Raw genomic sequence first — 19234 nt, forward strand, 5'->3', positions numbered from 1 at the left:
GTGGAAGAAGTCGCTTTGAAGTGATAAGGCCGCCAAATTGTATACGTTGTTTTTATACTTTTCTTTTTTGTGTACTTTTTGTAATGTGCAATAAAAGTATCTTTCGTTCATTCATTCATTCATTCATTCATTCATTCATTCATTCATAACCAAACCTATTTTTGATTTCAATTGGATTAATAATGATGATATTTGTTTTCTACCGGTTTCGTACCAAACGCTAAATCTCTTAGTTTGTACGCATACGGTGTGCATTCAAACTGCGAGCAACTACTGGGCAGTTATTGAGTATATTTGTGCTGTTGGCAAACCTGCCAGTTAATTTCGTAGTCTACTAGCAATCTATGTGAAGTACTTCCAATGCAAACCTCCTGTACTCGGAACGATTCTTATGCAGCTCTAATGCAGTTTTTTTTAATTCCTCTAGAAGTTAGCCCTTGACTGCAATCTCATGCTGGTAAGTGATGATGCAGTCTGAGATGGTAACGGGCTAACCTGTTAGGGGTATGGCAGTTATAATCAACCCATACACCTAATCATTTTCTACGCGATCGTACCGGAACGCTAAATCTCTTAGCGGCACACCTTTGTCGGTAGGGTGGTAACCAGTGGCGTGCATAGAGGGTATGCACGGGGTATGCAGGTGATGTAAAATGAAGAAAACCTCCAGAGATTTTCTTCATTTTCCTGTGCATACCCTCTATGCACGCCACTGGTGGTAACTGGCCACGGCAGAAGCCTCGCACAAAACAGGACCAAAGAAAATTCTGAAATATTAATATAGGATAGAAGCAGGCGTTACTATATTACCGAAGACCTTGTTATGCAGCTATAGTGCAATTGAGTCGACTGCAATACTAGCGCATGCTCCCGATACTTCCTGCTCAGACATTTCAGCTTTTACCTTCTCCCACTGTGCGGTCATGTTGCAGTCGATTAAACTCCATTAGAACTATATAACATAAACATTCCAGCATCCTTACCATAAAATTCATAGGCTAGGAGTCTACCTACTAACCTATCGACACGACTGTCGGTGTCGGACGTCATAGTAAAATAGAATTTATTTTCTTTGTTTTAAGAATCAAATACGTCCACACTTCCAAAGCAATCGCAAGCTGTCTTGTTAAATAAGAAATAGAATTGCATAATTTAGGACTCTAAAATAAGTGGCATGAAGTCCTTTTTGCTTTGACGTTGCAGTGTTTCGATACTCTAATACGACTTCACGATTTCGAGAATGTAATTATTTCACTTAGCGCACAGATTAACGCGTACCCATTTTAATTCCAAATATCAAATTATTATGTTCTATAGTAAATAATGTATTGATACATACATATAATTAGTTAGAAGATACATATTTCACATAATTTTTACAGCACTAGCACATTCCTAAGGTCACGTCACCTTTTGAATTTGCCGGTTCTATGTTTAGTCTTAATAAAATCTAAAACGTCCTCGAAACCACCGCAGCGAGGCACAGTTCCTAAGATGCTGGCAGCATTGCCCCTTTGGATGGAAAACTAATTAGTTGGCCAAGGTAACTGCCCGCTCTAGGATTACCGGTACAGTCGATAACCCTTTTCGATAATTCTTTGAAAAGAGCTCTTGCCTCCGGGCCCCACGGTCCCAAAGTCTCTACTCCAAAAGGCACAAAAATGAAGCTGCTATCCAGGTTTTCATATTTACGCCTGCTCAGCACTGGTAGCAGCCGCACCCACCAATGACGAGGTCGCCTGGATGTGTGATGCAGCTAGGGTATCAACACAAGTTGCATCCCACAGCAGTGACCTTCCAAGCCTCCAAGGTATGAGCGTCATATCATCAGGTCTCTTGCCATCGCTCCGCGCCAAACCAATAGGTTGGTTCTATGTTTAGTTTAATATATTATTTTTATACCAGGAGAATATATTTAACATAAGACGTACAGTTTATTTTTGCTTTTATAGCCTTGTATATGTAAATATTTAATTTTGCCGACAAATCACTTTAATGGTCGGCAATTATGGTTACTCTCACTCGTTTACACCCGATAACGTTTCTCCTTTATTTGCATTTGCCCATAGTTTGATTTGCAAGTCAATATAGGACCGTGCGTGGTTAATTGTCCAAATAAATGTGGTTACTATCTCTTTTTCACCTTGTAAATGTTCGTGCTAATTAATATAGAGATATAATAGTTACTTTAGTGATAGGCAAGTATAATAGATCAGAAGCTGGTGATCTTCAACCAATTAAGATGATTCTGAGTTTTGTGCCTCACAAAACAAGAAGATGCAAATAAGGTGTTCGTATCAATTAATATGTGTAGTTCCTAATAATAAAAAATGATAGGTACCCATCATTTTTTTAAAAGGAAAGCATTTTTTCACTACAAGTTAGCCCTTTATTTATTTATTTATTTGGGTTCACAAACAAGAACACAGTATCACATTACACAATGGTATACATAGTACAAATAATTACTCACTGCTGCGTAAACTGCGTAAACCACATATAACAAGGAATATTTGTTAATTTGGCCTATTCAAAACCTAATTAAACATTATAGTTGCAACAATTTCCACAAAAATAAAAAAATAAAAAAAATGTTGGAAGAAAATCTTATAATTATTAATTAATATATTGTGATCGCAAAACTTTGTCTGTAACAGTAATTTATTATCACACGGAATACTAGCATAAAAATTCAATTTTAAGACTATTTTAAACGATCTATGACCAACTTCTTAAAGGATTTGACCTGGACTGCAATCTCATCTGGTGATGATGCAGTCTAAGATAATAGGGGGCTAACCTGTTCCGGCTAATCCGTACCACTATTCGGTATCTTCGCGTCATTATACCGGAACGCTAAATCGCTAAGTGGCACGTCTTTTTCGGTAGGTAGTAGACAACTAGCCACGGCTAAGGTTCCCATCAGACCAGACAAGAGAAATTTCGGAAATAATAAATTCTAAATCTAAATCTTCCCTGCCGGGAGTTGAACCCGGGAACTACAACTTAAAACAGCGCTCACCGCTGCGCCATTGAAGTCGCACATCTTGTGTAAAGCATACCGGCCTAGAGATAGATTCATAGTTTTGTATCTAAATCATTCAATAAGTTTATTAACTTTTTGTTTGGTTGTGGCACAAAACTCTACAGTCGGTGGTCCTGAGTCCTAGGGATTGGTTTGTTGACCTACCTACAAACCAATTTGTCACAACAACAACAAAATTAAAAACATTGCGACATATGCTAATCTTATAATTATTACACCTAAAAAACTATATAGTAGGTATTTAGCTTATATGTAAAGAGGAAAGTGCCAAGTTAGGCAGGTTCTATAATTAAGGTTACTTATAGCATTTTAAATGCTAACTTTGAAATTCCAATAACGAACGAGTTTTTGCAGACGCAGACAAGAAAGTCGTGCACTATTGTTTATGTTGGACCGTACCTAAGTTGAAAAGTAGGTAAATTTACCTACCTAGGGCTTTAGGTTTGCAGGTAAGTACTTAGTAATGTAGGTACGAATATTTGCATACTCGAAATTAATTTTACGTCGTATTTAGTACTTACCTACATCTATAGGAAGATTATGCCAAAGAAAAAGTTCTTACTGTATCGTTAAATATACTTAGTACGACAATACACACATCGCCATCTAGACCCGAAGTAATTTTAGCTAGAGTTTTGGGTACTAAGATGACTGATGAATATTTTTATTAATAATATACATAAATACTTATACTTAATACACATATACAACGAGACATTGGAAAATATTCATCTATGAATAATAAACATAAATGCTTATAATACACATATACAACGAGACACTGGAAAATATTCATGTTCATCACACATTTTCCAGTTGTGCGAATCGAACCTTCGTAGGTTACCTGTCAAAAAACAGGGTCACTGCCTACTGCGCCTTTACGCCAGAGGAAACTCGGGCGTAAAGGCGCAAGTTATGTAAATAATTCCAATACTTAGGAACCTACTCTTAATTTTATGTCAAATGTTCGATACAGCAATTAAAAGGTGTGAAATGCTAATGGTTACGAGGAGATAAACTAATTTACGTCAAGCTTAATAGATTTATGTGGGATATAAAAGCCCTTAAAGAAAAGTAACTACTTCTGAGTTATGAATCCATTTAGCTATTTGCTCTGACTTTGCGTCGAAATTCAAAGACTGGATCTTTTTTTAAAGAGGGGCTTGAAGCTAAGACCTTCCTCCGAAGAAGGTTGGTACTTTAATTATTATCACCATAGTCCTTGATTATAAAAATATCTGTTTATTATAAGTATTCAAAAATATTATTCATCAAAATATTCATCAGTCATCTTAGTACCCATAACACAAGCTACGCTTACTTTGGGGCTAGCTGGCGATGTGTGTAGTATTGATATATATTTATATTCATTTAATTATTATAACCGAGATGGACGGCATAATGTTGCTCCGAGTTTCCAAACCCCGGGCTATTAAGTTATACGGAATCCAATGAGAATTTAACCCAATCATATCAACCCATTACCGTTCCACTACAGGCCACGGGTCTCCTACCACAATGAGAAGGTGTTAAGGCCGTAGTCCGCAACACTGGTCCAGTGCAGATTGGTCGACTACACACACCTTTGAGAACATTATGAAGAACCCTCGAGAATCAGCGTTGAAGAAAGTGATATTTTAATTGTTTAAAACGAACATAAGTTAGAAAAGTTAGAGGTGCGTCGTGGGATTCGAACTCTGCCCCCCGAAAGTGAAGTCGAAGTCCTACCCACTGGGCTATAAGCGATTCGCTTTCTAAACCGACAATAAGTAGGTACTTGCTATCCGAACCAAGGATCTTGTCAAATATCACTAAGGGTTTTTGGATCGACCTAACCAGGTCTGCCTTTTTATCACTTACTACCTGGGCATTTTTAAGTCAAGTCTGAGCCGCGTCTATTATAGAAGCGCTTTCTAAATTCGACACTTCATACCTAATTGTGGTGAAGCAAGAGTTTATAGCAAAAATAAAAAAGTCTGAGTGTTAAAAAAAAATTTGCTCTTAGGTACCATTTATTTTTTACTAGCTGACCCGCGCAACTCTGTCTGCATCAAATATAATTAAAATATTTTTAAGCATTTCTATACCCGTCGTAACTTCTAAACGATAGGTCAAATTTTGAATAATTTAAAGAGAACTTTGCAGGTACATAATCAATTTTAACTGTAAAACTATTTATTTGGATAAAGATCTGATAGGAACGTCAAAATTTTAAGATTGTACCCGTGTTTTGATTGACAAATTATAACAAAAAGCTGTTATTGTGCCTTAACAGTTAGAAATTTAGCCTCCCAGACCTTTTGTAAGTAATAATGTTTACTGTCCATCAATCCATACATACATACATCCATCCATTCATCCATACCTCCATACTCACAAAATTTCGCATTTATAAAATAAGTAAGATGGTACGCATGCATTCGATCGTTGTCCCATATGCCTTCGACTCGCTGTTATCTGTGAAGATTTATGTCCTTTATCTCCGACAATATTCATCAGATCTTCATTAAAATTACATAATTACATTAAATACACATGCTTGATAGCATACACTTTCCAGTAAAAAAGAATTATTTAAATCAGTTCAAATTTAACGGAGCTATGAAGTAAAATTTATTAAAAAAAATCATCTCATTTCCCGGTAGAACCTTATTGTTTATCGGGATAAAAAGTAGCCTATAGGTTGACCCGGAATATCAGCTACCACTATACCAAATTTTATTTAAATGCGTTCAGTAGATTTCACGTGATGCCCGAACAGACAGACACACAGACAGACAGACAGACAGACAGACAGACAGACAAAAATTAAATAAAAATCTATTTTGGACTCAGTATCGATTATAAAGCAAAAATCAAAAGCAAAGATCAAAATTTTCAAAATATATTAAATGTACAGAAATCGTCCAGTTACAGTTTTCTTATAAGTATAGATTTAATACCAAATAGCGTGTGAAGCTTTGTATGATTAAATATAATTTCTCTATAAAATAACTGCAATTACACAAAATATAAAAGTTTTACAGATTATGTAAAAGAGAATTAACATGCAACGATCACGTCTCAAACGGGAAAGCTTGTCTTCGAAATTAACTTTTTTTTCTTACAAAACGGACGATTTAGCATTCCCAATCAATGTTAATAGTTTTGCTAAACTCACCGGAAATAGTTTTACTTTCGCAACAAACTTGGAAAGGTTATTTAATAGTAGTGCTTTTTGTGACAGAGCTCATCCGGGGAAGTACCTACTACTAATAATAAATAATAAATATACTACGACAATACATACCTATAATTTACATATAAACACCCGGTCAATCGGTCAATGAACGTTTTTAAAATTTAAAATTGCCTGTTAAAATCAAATATTGTCTCAATCTTCTAAACAACATTTAGTAATGAGATTTTCACTTGTCTTTACCATAATTAGAAAACCTGTTGCTGCTTCTGTTGCTGAAGTTGATATTTACTCTAAATCTTTGTAAAGGTTCAGAGATAAAATATTTTTATCATGGTCCACTTGACCCTTATTTGCTGTTCCTTGATTTATTTTTTTAGTGTGTGAGATATTTTGTTATTATATTCTCATTCACAATACCTTTTCTTTTCATTATATGGTGTTATTGTATATTTTCATATGCTGTGTTTACTTTTAAGAAAACTTTACACTTAAATAGAATAGTAAAAATTTTAAAAACGGTTCTATTAGTGTAAATGTGTGGTAAGTAAACCTAATAAATAAATAAAAAAATAAAAATAAACAGGTTTCCACAGATATTACACTCGGTTTTGTTACCTTTGTACCTTGTTGTATGTTTGAAGAGTTATTATCTTTATATATATATTTCTTGTGTGCGTGTGTATGTCACTGAACTCCTCCTAGACGGCTGGAGTTTTTAAATGATTTTTTTTGTATACATTTGGGTGGCACCCTGGATGGTTTAGATTCGAAATTAGTCCGACAGATGGCGCTGGGTCCGCTAGTATTGTATATATTAGATACATGGTGAAATTTTGTAATGCCACTTTAAGGGAAAGAACTCCTAATACTTCAGATAGAAAATTGTACTCAAAGACACCTTGCCATACCACGGAATCGAACCGTCTAATCTACTTTATTGCATCGATCGTTAGAATCAATTATAATGCCTCGAAGAAATCTCTATGTAGCCAACACACCGCCAAATTGTATGCATTGAGTTGAATATTGACTTGTTTTTATTCTATTCGCTGTATATTATGTGGTGTACAATAAACGTTCATTCATTCATGTATACCTATTTAAGAATAATGAAGAGAGTTAATTAAAATGTTCTTACGTCACTATCAACATGCAGATCGATGATGGTTCAGCAATAGATTGCGGGAAATGAACTTTAACCTGTTATTGTCAGTCTAGTAATCACGGCCATCACTTTCTTCGCCTTTCAATCAACTTTGTCGGGTACCTATTAAACTAACATCTGGCTAACGTTGAACGTGAAACTATTATTTCTATTTATTCACCTACTTTATTTCTTTTTATTCCACTACATGTTGGGCCTTGACTGCAATCTCACCTGGTGGTAAGTTATGATGCAGTCTAAGATGGTAGCGGGCTATCGGGTAAGGGTTGAGGCAATTAAGTACCTATTAAACTAACATCTGGCCAACGTTTAATGTGAAACTATTATTTATTTTTATTCCACTACAGTATTTCTTTTTATTCCACTACAGGTTAGGCCTTGACTGCAATCTCACCTGGTGGTAAGTTATGATGCAGTCTAAGATGGTAGCGGTCTATCGGGTAAGGGTTGAGGCAATTAAGTACCTATTAAACTAATATCTGGCCAACGTTTAATGTGAAACTATTATTTATTTTTATTCCACTACAGTATTTCTTTTTATTCCACTACATGTTAGGCCTTGACTGCAATCTCACCTGGTGGTAAGTTATGATGCAGTCTGAGATGGTAGCGGGCTATCGGGTAAGGGTTCAGGCAATTAGGTTCCTATTAAACTAACATCTGGCTAACGTTGAACGTGAAACTTTTATTTCTTTTCATTCCACTACATGTTGGGCCTTGACTGCAATCTCACCTGGTGGTAAGTTATGATGCAGTCTAAGATGGTAGCGGGCTATCGGGTATGTATGGGTTGGGGCAATTAGTTAAATTAGACCCGTGATCGGTTTCTACAGAGTACCGGAAGCCCAAATTAGCGACACATCTTTATCGGTAGGATTACTAGCCGCGTTCGAAGCCTCCCAACAGACTAGGATCAGATATAATTCTGAAATTAATTAATTAATTTAATTACCCACGCTGAGGGTTGAACCCGCGACTTGTAAAATCGCAGCCATCACCACTAAGCCAAGGAGATCGACGATCTTCTCAAAAAGCAAGCAAGTTTATCAGAAACCTTTAGTAGTAACTATGAAAGCCAACACGTATTAAAGCTACAAGATGTTCGTAACTCAAAATCCCAATCTCCTTGAGGAGTGGCGATGGCCGGAGGATTATCTGTGATCTATTCTGTTACCTCAATGTAATCGTGTTATTAGCTACAGTATCTTGAAACAGTGTTTGTATCCTCATTGGTAAGAACCAATGTCGATACAATCACTGTCTGAGTGGAGTTTAAAATCAAAGAGTGTGCCAACCTCATGGGCCAATTAAAAAAATGCGTATAATGAATCAATTAAAATTTGATGATGTGTAAAATCATGTGGAAACGTTTTTTTGCAACGTTGATGATTCGTAATGAAAACAGTAAATCATTACTTTCACTAATCACTGGTTACATTTCATAACAGACTGTCCGGCCCAATTGGTGCTGTCGGATGTTATGATTTACCGAGGCCTTGTTGATATCACAATTTGCAAACAATTAGTGCTAGTTAGTACCAAATATAGTAGTACAAAATGCCTCATTGGTCTAGTGCCTCATGTTAAATTACGGATAACGAGGGCCTGAGTTTGAATCCTGGGTCGGGCCAAAAGTTCTTAGGTAAGCTGGGTTTAGAATTCCCGGTTTATCCATCCGGAGTTAGGAACTCGGCGGTGTTCAGTTAAGCCTGGTCCCGGTGCATAGTTTTTATTACTAACTTGTGATTAAAGTCGATAAAGCCCACCAAGCCCCATTGGAGCAGTGTGGTGGGACTCTAAAACCCTTTCTCCAATGACGTTCCTCTGAGTGTTCAGCAGAGGAACGTTTGTATGGTCATGATGATGACTATGATGACTAGAATATACATTGAACAAATCCATGAAAAACAAAGCAACGGTGTTATTAATTTCTTTATCAGTATACGCAACACCACACAGATCGTTCAAAACACACTCTCTACGCACGTTTCGCTCCGATACCGCTGCATCTCCAGCAGATGTTGACTTCACTGCAAAAATCTTGTCTTTCAACTCATTTTGGAATATCTATGTCGCTTTGTTTATTTTGCTAGCTGTCCTGAGTGGAATTTTAGAATTTATGTGTAATGTTACACACATACATTTCAAAGGCGCATCTTCATTGTCAACCCATGACTGGCCTTCTACAGACTACTCTCAGAATGAGAAGGATTTACGCCTTAGTCAATCACGCTGACCATTGACAAAGTGCTGATTGGTAGATTTCATCAAAACGCACATAATGGGGATGGAACTCGGTACCTCCTAAAGAGAAGCCTAGTTGAAACATGGCCTCACAAGTGAAGCCGAATCCTCGTTGAAATATGGTTATCTCAGCGATGAGATCGAGATGAATGAATGAATGAATGAATACACTTTTTTGTACACCAAAGAAAAAAAGTAATTACAGAGATATAAATACATAGCAAGAGAGTACAATTTGGTGGCCTTATTGCTACATAGCGATTTCATCCAGGCCACCAATGGCGTAAAAGAAAAAAACATAGAAAAGAGGTAGGTGGTGCAGTAATTAAGATTTAAAGATTATAAAAATATATAAATAAAATATATATATATATAAAAATATAACTACACTATTTATAATATAACTGCAGAGTGCAGAGATGATTGCATTTCGTTATAAAATGTGGGCTATGGACTCGTAATGGGCCGCTAATGAGTTGATGATGATGATGATGATTTAAGCTATAATTTCCAAAATAACAGGTTAAAGCAAAGTTTCTACTTCCATTTAACCCGCTTGGTAAGAATTTCGGAAATCTCTTCAAATCAAATCTTGACATAAATTAATAAATAAAACTTTTAAAGGCTTACTGCCTAATACGCCTAGTGGTATTGGATTCTTTAAAACATTTCAATAGCTAAACAAATGATTGCTCGAGGATGACTCATAAAAAGCTTTGAAGCTCCACCATCAAGCAAAATAGATATTATAAATCTATTTTGAAATAAATTAAAACATAAGTGAGCTTGCAAAATTTGCACCAATCAGGTATTGAAGTAAGATCTCGCTTCCTTGATCTTATCTTGAAAACAGGGTTAGGGACTTATGGCATGCTAATAGTAATTGATTACGGTTCTTTTAAATTTACGTTGTTATAGCTACTGGGTCAGTAGTTATATCGCCGTGCTTCGGCGAGCACGTGAAGCCGTCGCTTCGTACGCAATCATAATTAGTCATCCACATCATCGTCATCCTATTAATGGCCCACAGTTGGGCTCTGGGCAAAAACCCTCTCTCATAGGAGAGGGGGTTTTAGAGCAAAGACCACGCTGCTCCAACGCTGCTGTAAGTCATTTAAATTAATAGTTTGGTGTATAATAATATCCGGTATCGAGTGCAAGCGGCGCGGTGCGCGGCGGCTGTATCAATTTAATTGATTGCGGTCGTTTCATACAGCAGAAAAAAATTAACAAATAATCCAAATTTTAATTTTTGATCACTGGTATAGTAAACTACGATATTGCTTAGTTACTCTAGATCGGATATATAAGGGGCTGACGATAAAAAAAACCACTGTAAGTAAATGCAATGGCTGATACAGTGCAACCTTATTACCTCAATATAACGACTTCATCGATTTAACCAATTCTTCGTAATCCCCTTGAATTGTCCATAAGAGTCAATGTTAAATATACTACTATACTAATATATTATTATACCATTATACTCAATTCCATTGCAAACATTTTTGCGAACAACCTATATAATTAATTGTTGAAAAAATGTTAATACCTCTAATTAATGAATTTTGTCAACCTAAAATCTTAAAGTTTCTAAAACAATGTTGAGGTGAATACAACTTTGGTTTTACCTCTTTATAACACATTTTAGACCAACCACGATATAACCAAAACTTGATATAACGAATATTTACTTGTTCCATTCCGATTTGTTGTAGGTACTAACTAAGGTATCAAAACAAACATTTCTATAGCTAATGTGAATCTTTACGCGACGGAATTCCGTAGAAAGTATCGCATCAATTTATCTCAGACCGCGTTGTCTCCATCTGTCATTAGACGATGCTCTGATAGGTATCCAGGGCAGCTAGTTCGATTATGGTCATTTACCGAATATCGTGGTGCGCCACACAATTTAGCTTTACAGAAACACTGTACCTACAAATTCTTTAGTGCTAGACCGATAAATTCCACAGCTTTGTACCGCAGAGGTACTTTATGCGAGTTGTTTAGTTTATGATTTGCAAACACCAGGTTACCAGGTATATATTTTCATTTATCTGACTACTTTATGTATCTACCAATAAGAAAATTTAAACGTAAATATATATAATTATTATTATGCAGTAGGTATATGCAACTTTTGTCCGAGTTCGTATTTTTTAAACGAGTTAAAGGTTATAAATTCGGATGTTTTTTTTTTTATGTATATTCGGTTTTGCTTAATTGTTTTTTTTTTTAAATGGTTGCATTTAAATTACATATAGAACTGATGATGATTTTTCGGAGACATACTCTTTATGGAGCTCTTAAAGCTCAGCAAATCAACCACGGTTGCTGTGACTTATGATGATAAAACTTCTGGGCTATAAGTCTGTGTGTTTATACATAATGATGAATCATTTATAGCCTATTAGAGTCTACAGCTGAATGAAACGCTTCTCAAAGGGAGTGTATGCTCATAATGACCACGCTGGGCAGCTGGGTTGATGAGGCAGCTTCGTAACACAGAGTACGCTGCTTCCGTTATAATTATAACGTTGCTACGTTACGTTACGACTAAGGGATTATAACGTTGCTACGTTATAATCCCTAAGTCGCCTCGTACGACAGCCGCGGGAAGAGGCGAGGTGGTGAAAACTGTATTCTAATCAGCCGATGATCAGCTGATGAGTTAGCTTTTTTTTACTCCAATACAAGTTAGGCCTTGACTGCAATCTCACCTGTTAGTAACTGGCTAACCTGTTAGGGGTACGGAAGTTATAGTACCAATACCCCGAACCGTTTTCTACGTGATATCGTACTTGAACGCTAAATCACTTAGCGGCACGTCTTTGACGGTAGGGGATAACTAGCCACGACCGAAGCGTTCCACCAGAGCAGACGAGAGAAAGTTAAAAAAATATAAATTACCGAACCCGGGAACCCGGGAACTCCCACTTAAAACCTCAACACTCACCGGTCGTCCAAAACCCGTATTGGATAAAAAAAATCTCACGTCCGAATGAAAGTGGATACAATGTATCTTTGTAAATATTAATTTGTCCTCTTAATATTATGCTTATACAGTCATTTATATTCAAGCTAATGCATAAGTAAGTATGAATTGATTCGAAGTTATCTTATGATGGAGCCGTTAGACATAAAACACGATTGCCTGCCAATAACTGTTAGATTCGTGACTTATTAGTTAAAATTAATTAAAAAAAAAAAGTTCGAGTAGTATTCACAGCCTGAGATGGTTCCGTAGAATAATGACTAAGTACTTATTACTTCAAGGGATTGGAAAATCGGATTTGTGGTTCAAGTATTTTTTTCGGATTTCCGTACTGGAAGTGTCAACGGGACCGTATTAATAACCCTTTGCCGTCTGTCTGCCTGTATGTCTGTCTGTCTGCCTGTATTTCTTTCTGTTAGCAGGTTGTATCTCATAGGCATAAACCGTAATGGATAAAAGGAGTTGTAATTTTCAAATACAATTTATTTATACTGCCGCTATAAATAACAAATAATGAAAATATAAAAAAGTTTAGACTGAACGACGAGTGACGAAAGTTTGTCTGTTTGTTATCCTTCCCCCGCTACACCATTGCAATGTTATTGAACAGTAGCTATGTAGCATCAGGGGGTTTTTTTTTCATCTCGGAAAAACAAACATGTTATGCGGAATAAAAAAAAATTAAAACAACTTTAACTAATTATATGGTATAGTTGCCTAGGACTTCACCGACAATATTAATTTATTTTAAAAGAATCCTTATCCGGTTTCCGATTAAATTGTTGAGCAAATTGTTGTACATAGGTAACAAACAAACAGTCATACTTTCGCATTTATAATATTAGAATTGATCAATTTTAAATTGATACTGACTCGCCTGTTTTTTTCCTTCCGAGGTACGGAACCCTGAAAATGCTACGACTATTAAAATTTAAATTTGGAAGGGCTATAGAACCAAACTACCTACTATTGTCGCACCTGTCTATTGCAGCTCCATTCTAGGAATCGTTATTTTCGATAAGTTACGTTCTATCTATCTTAATATATATAAATCTCCTGTCACGATGTTTGTCCGCGATGGACTCCTAAACTACTTAACCGATTTTAAATTAAATTGGCACACCGTGAGCAGTCTGCTCCAACTTAAGAGATAGGATAGCTTAGATCTTTAATTATAGTCGCAATTTTATTTTATTGCAAATTATTTGTCTATAATTAATTGACAGTCACATGTTATATATATATACTACTATACTCATTTAAGGCTTAGCGATACTGAATACTTTAAAAACAAAATCTAACGCAGACGAAGTCGCGGGCAACAGCTAGTATATATATAAAAATCAATGCCACTTTTCGTTGTAATTTTATAACTCAAGAACGGGCTCACCTATCCAAACCAAATGTTTAGTCTTTGTTCGGACTATTATTTTATTTTATAACAAATTACCAAATGAAATCTTTGAGATGTCAGCTTACAGAAAAATCCTATTATAATATCAAGGATTACTTAAACAATAAAAAAGCTTGGGTGTGAATTGCTCTAGCTTCATAGCTTAATATAAATTTACTGGAAGATGGTGATAACAAAAAAATAAATTTACCCGGCTAAGTTTGTTGTGGGCTCTTCTTAGACCAGGGCGAGTTTGGAACCCTCGTAGCTTTAGATTGAAGTTGGCGAACGAAGTTATCACCATCCAGTTACAATTATGTAAAAAAAAATGTATGAACGCTTCATAAGTGCCTGTGATAGGCCTACATAAATAAAGAAATTTTGAATTTTGAATTAGAATTTGATGGTTTATGTGAAGTTTGCACAAAATCGGTTAAGCGGTTCTTCATTTAACACATTTTTTGTAACTAATCTATATTCAATAAATGGCAGATCATTTTGTTAATGGGGGAAAATTAACAAATTTAAATTTCAGATGGGGATTGTGCTATTAAATTGGAACTTTTTTCAATGTTGACAGTATCAGCATGTTATGTCATTCATGCGGTCATTTAATTTTGGACATGCTTCGATTGAAGCAAATAGCTTTTAAAATGATTTAAATAAGAAATTCATCAAATGTAACCTCGCTTTATTGATGATGATGTTGATGTGTTTTTACACATTTTTAAAATTATGCATCGGTAGGTCTAGAATTACCTTAAGAATCATGTTGTTAAAGCGTATACTCAATCCCACAAAGAAGTTCTGCTCCTTTCGCAGACGATATGTAGATATCTCTAATTTACGAGTATGTCCGTTTCTGTTAAGTTGATTCTTAATATCAGCTTTTTGTTTATAAAAAAAATATTATTTTGTCTCACAAAGACTATCTGTACCTACTTATAATAAATCTGTAACGGGAAGATTACTGTACATTTAATATATATTGAAAATTTTGACCGGGGGATGTTTTTTAATCGATACTGAGTCCAAAACAGATTTTTATTGAATTTTGTCCGTCTGTCTGTCTGCCTATCTGTCTGTTCGGGCATCACGTGAAAACTACTGAACGGATTTAAATAAAATTTGGTATAGTTGTACCTACCTGATATTCCGGGTCAACAGGAATCCGGGTATAGGATACTTTTTATCCCGATAAACAGTAAGTTTCCTCCGGGAAATGCGATGAAATTTTTTATCAATTTTACTTCATGGCTTCGTTAAATTTGAATAGATTTTAATAATTCTTTTTTTTATGTGATAGTGTGTACTATTAAGCACGTATAGTTTAATTTTAATGAAGATCTGATGAATATTGAGAGCAGAATACTCTATTTTAGAATATGGTTGGAAAAACACAAGGAAAACAGAAATAGTACTTAGTGCTAGGGTGCGAAGGCACAAGGCTTATCACTAAAATTGATGTTTTAAAAGGCAACCTGAGTGTGAAAAGCGTGATAATATATATATAATCATTTATTTACCTTAATGTTTAAACAAATGAGAAGGTAATTACAAATTTTGATAAATAGGCCATAATATGACTAAATGAATAGGTACTTAGTGTGTAAATAATTTTATGGTAAAGAATTGTGATTAAAGAAAATATGAAAATATGATGATATGATACTCATCACTTGAGTAGATATTTCTGTAGGATTTCTAGCGATTCTTTGGATTCAGTGGATGAAACCAGTGACTCATTGTTAAAAAATGAGATTGTCAAATCACAACTAAAAAAATATTTTTGATGTAGGACTATTTTAAAGTTCTTCTACAAGACCCTACGTAAGTAGGCAGCTAGACTGAAGGAGGTTTGAAAGCAGAGACCCATCGCTCTGCTGCAATACCGGTTTTAGGGCTTATTATTCCTTGTTACTAACAATCATAATAAGAGGAAGCGTGCTCTCCGGAGCAAGGTGTTGAACAGCGCCAATTTTCTTTTACTGGTAGTCTGGAGGAGAAAATTGGCGTTTATTGAGAATAAATGAGATTTTTTTTGTCGAAACCCATAACCTATTATGCAATTTATGACCCGACCTTTGATATTTTGTAGTGCTTCTTCTCGCATTAATCCACAAGTCAGTTAGTAGCTAGGTACCTACATTATGAGCTATTGTAAATATAAATTATCCTTATCTAAAAGTATACCTAATAGATGTTTATTCTTAATAGGAATAATCGTAATTCAAATAAGAAATGTTCACGGTAGAATGGGTCGAATCAAAGGGTTATACATGAGCAATCTATATAAAAAGGGGTTCATCGCCATTATCCATAAGTTTTTTGCGTAAATCCGACCAGTAGCGTTTACGCTACTGAGGCAAAAAGATTACTTTACTTACCTACAAATAATATAGGTATCTATTTGCATTTAAATTTTATAGCGTTAGCGTAAGTATAATTTTTTTTACCATTTTTAACCCTTACGGCGCGGCATAAGTTTGCCCGATGAAATGCTTGATCCGTCAATTATTACTATTATTCGGAGACATAAGTCATCATACCGATGCTATGCCAACTTTATTAATAAGGCCCTTCGGGTTTACATGCAGTGAAAATGAAGGATATTACATTGTCGCAGTCTAGTTCAGATAGCTAGCTGACAATCTTTCCTAATTACTTCGACAAGAAACCAGTCCGATTTAAATATGTAAAGCAACGCGGAGGTATCATCAAATCACGAATTTTCAACTTTCTAACTCGAAACTCGTGATCTGCCAATGTCAAGTGGAAAGATTTCGTTTTTCATTTCAATTGGCAAGACACGACCATAAGAACTTACGTATAGATGCTTAATTTACTTCAAATAAAAAAAAAAATCATGGGCGTTTGTTGTGTTACTGAACTATGTACTTTTAGGATTCCGTTACCAAGTAAAAACGTGCGAATTTGTCCGTTTGTCACAATTTCATACTGATAATATTAACTTGCAATTTAAAATAGTTCTAAATAATGCTAGTACTCTATTGTTAACTCTATTGATAACGTTTAAAAAAACATATTTTCTTTGACCAAATTGCATGCAAACTTTTATAGTATTTACTTTACCTTACGTACTTAGCCTAGCGATATCGCTATGTTGAGTTACCTAGGTAGGTACAAACCTAATAAATGCATGCTATATATATATTAGGGAGAACCAAAAGTGAAAAAATAAAATATATTTTTCCAAACAATATGGGAAAAATTTTTTTTTGCTTCTTCTGAATTTTGTACCGCCCAAACGACTGACTTATAAATCGCTGTGTCAAAATGCTGTTTCAGCGAAAGGGCTCTTAGTATCTAAGCTCAATATGGTGAAAGATATGGATTAATTATAATAATTCCCGTTTTCACTTACGACGATAATTCTACTAGGCATAGGTACATTTACATTTGACCGATAGTTATCACCTAAGAGTTTGTGAAACGTGTTTTTTCTATAGACATAGCTTAAATCATTAGACATTCCATTAAGGGGATTTCTAGGTTCAGTGAAAACGGGCATTCGTGCTTAATGCTTTTAACACTAAACGCCCAGAGCTCAGGGCTTAGAAGAAACTTATTTTACGTACCGATTTAAGCTGGTAAGCTGGTAGAACTTTTAATTAAAGAAAAATAAATATTGAGTAGGTAATAAAAAAATAGTCACGTTACTAATATTAATAATACCTTGACTATTTTTCTTATTACGTTAATTTTAGTAATAATTATATACGGCATATTATGAATACAAAAGAAGTACGTAAATATGGCAGAGGGCATGGCGAGATAAGTGTTCGGCGGTTCCATATTTAAAATATGTGAAGCATTTATTATTTCCCTTATATTTTCGATCGCCCCCTGTATTTATATTTGAAATATAATATATATAAAAAAACCTTATTCATAAAAAGGTAAAATACTTATAATAAAATTTTTTGAAGCTAGTTTAAGCAGTATTTCGTATGTCCCGAATGAATACGAAACGTAGAAGACGTGAAAAAAAACCTTAAAAACATAAGTAGGTAGGTATACGGAGCCCTTGCAACCTTCGGGTTCGGAAACGCACCTTATGTGCCAGGGGGATCTCAGCGGGTTGTAGGTATCTCATGAACAGTAACCGAGTAGAAATTTTCAAAGAATGTTTATTTCTATTGTCGCTCTATACCTACCTTACAACAAAATTGTTTGTTTGTGCCTTTCGTTCGATCTTAGCTGATACCATGTTGAGTTTCACGTCAAAAACAAGTACAGGTCCAACTAGCAGTTAGCCGGTTTTTTAGTTGCTTAATTAAAATAAAAATAAAAAAAACACTTACCTATTTATTTAAACATCTGCATTATTGTTCATATTTTAATCCCTTAAAATTACTAAACTCTCATAAAACACGCACTAAACTTGCACTTGAAAATATACCGAAGTCCAAACCGTGCGTTAAATTTTATTTAGTATTATAAAGACGGTCGTGAAAATGTTCGTCGAACCTTTGATCAAATGTGATCGCAAATTCGCCTATATTCGCAAACGTGCGCAAAGTTCGATTGGCGCGGAACGTGTGAAATACCGTACGGCAATCGGCATCGACACACGCGGTTCCTTCATGTGTAAAAGATTTGCGTGTAGTAACTTATCACTATTATGGTATTTTACGAAAGTTTTTTTTTTCATTGGAAACACGATCATTGTCGCGGACGCCATAACTGTGCCATTGCGGCTAGATGGGTATGCGTGTCAATAAATCAATCAAAACAACTTTGAAGTAATGCTTCTTAATAATATCATCATCATCATCACCACATCAACCGATAGACGTCCACTGCTGGACATAGGTCTTTTGTAGGGAGTTCCAAGTTCCACGGTTCTGAGCCGCTTGGATCCAGCGGCTACCTGCGACGCGCTTAATGTCGTCTGTCCACCTCGTTGGTTAATAATATCAGTACATTATTAAGAAGCTTAGACATTTTTTTTTTTTACTTGCTGTCGCTGACATTCATCCATGGGAACCATATGCTTTTGTATCCTTGAGATTAACTAGCCTACGTAAATTTCCGTCCTTTCAACTAACTCTATGTCAAAAATTAACCCGATTAGTGGCTTAGTTGTGGCGTTAAAGAACGACAAACAAATAATTAAACAAACACACTTTCGCATACAGACACGTCAAACAATAACACCCCCTCGTATTTGTTGAGGTTAAAAA

The sequence above is a fragment of the Pararge aegeria genome, chromosome 21 (genome assembly GCF_905163445.1).
Source record: "Pararge aegeria chromosome 21, ilParAegt1.1, whole genome shotgun sequence".
NCBI lineage: Eukaryota > Metazoa > Arthropoda > Insecta > Lepidoptera > Nymphalidae > Pararge > Pararge aegeria.